We start from the raw sequence: 1,415 nt of genomic DNA on the forward strand, positions 1-1,415 counted from the left end.
AGAGGCGCCGCCTTCGCCAGAAAGTGACTACGCTGCAACCGGGAACAGCCGCTCCCTTCACAGGCTGAGAATCCGATTCTCCAAACTGATACTAGGGGAGCGACTGAAACCAGGTCTCAAATTAAAAGAAGTAAGCATTCTAGAACCGAGACGAATGTGGCCACTTAAATAAACCGGTGTTTTGGACTTTGTAAAAATCGTTTCCAAAACTTTTCAAAAAAAAAAAGAGAAAAAAAAAAAAAGAAAAAAACCCCCAAAACGATTAAGACTTTGTAGGCTCCACATCGGCACAATCCGGAATGCTGTTTGGAAATGGATGTTCCCATTAACAGGTTAAAACAGAATTGTGGACGGCTCTTTCTCCCGCGGGGTGTTACCCAGGCTTTGGTGTGGCTCCCGGCGGGGAGGCTCGGACCGCGGGGGAGGAGGAGGGGAGCGCTTCGCAGGGTGCGGGCTGCACCCGGATTCGGCCAGCCCCCGGGCCCGAGACTGTGGAGTCCCCGCACTTACTGAAGGTGGGCCTGCGGCCTGGGAGGCCGTGCAGGACGCTGCCATCGAAGGGCCCGGCAGTCCAGGACGGGGCCACGTCGGGGCTCACGTAGGCCGGATAGGTGGCGGGGTATGAGGTCGCCACGGGCCGCCCAAGAGGCGCCGCGAACTGTTCTCGAGGCAACAGCGCGCTTTGGTAGGCGCTGCCGTCCCGGCCCCCCGCGCTGCCGCCGCTGCCGGTCCCCGAGGGGCTGTGCGCGAAAGGGAAGGCGGTGGCCCCGGGCGGGTGCGCGGCTGGCGGGTGCGGGCTGCCCGGGCCGAAGGCCGACGAATCCGCAGTGGCGGTCTGCGCCCAGCCCGGGCGCGCAGCGAGCTCGGGGGGCTGCGGGCTCGGCTCACACCCAGACAGGTAGGACATCATCGAGGGGACGCGCGCCGGCGGCACAAACATCGGAGAGCCGGTGCCCGGAGCGTGCAGGAAGGAGCCCGAGTCGGCGTAAGCTGCCTGGCTGGGGCTCGCGGCCAGTGCCAGGCTCTGGTACATCCTCCCAGGCGCGGTCTTGACCTGCAGGGAAGAGGGACAGGTGTGGAGGTCCCGGGAGCTGTGCGCCCTCCGCCAGCGCCGGGCAGGTGCCGCCGCTTCGGGCCGCGCTTCCCACTCCCCAGCCCCGGCCGTTCCCGGGGCGGGTCCCCGAACCGGAGGGAGAGGAACCGCGGGGATGGGAGCGGCCAGCGCGTCATCCCCGGGGCAGTCACAACGTCGAGCCCACCTCCTCCCGGACCGGGGCTTCGTGGGTCCCCGGGGTGAGCTCGGTGCGGGGCTGAGAAGGACCGGCCCGGCGCGGCCGCAGGCCGCAGGGCCTTCGGCGCGGGGCCCCGCTGCGCTGGGAGGGGCCGTGTGGAGAGGGGCGCGCGGCTGCGGCCCG

The 1,415-nt window shown here is 67.1% G+C and overlaps 1 pseudogene across 1 annotated transcript; it reads right to left on the reverse strand.

The window, feature by feature from the left end:
- Positions 1-373: 373 nt before the first annotated feature.
- LOC108525437 (transcription factor GATA-5 pseudogene) lies at positions 374-1,355 on the reverse strand (annotated as a pseudogene). Its single transcript, XR_001884274.1, has 2 exons — positions 1,260-1,355; positions 374-1,054 (listed from the first exon to the last, which is right to left on the reverse strand). The product of XR_001884274.1 is annotated as a transcription factor GATA-5 pseudogene (transcript).
- Positions 1,356-1,415: the final 60 nt, after the last annotated feature.

Source organism: Rhinopithecus bieti, unplaced genomic scaffold (genome assembly GCF_001698545.2).
Source record: "Rhinopithecus bieti isolate Rb0 unplaced genomic scaffold, ASM169854v2 scaffold_52695, whole genome shotgun sequence".
Classification (NCBI taxonomy): Eukaryota; Metazoa; Chordata; class Mammalia; order Primates; family Cercopithecidae; genus Rhinopithecus; species Rhinopithecus bieti.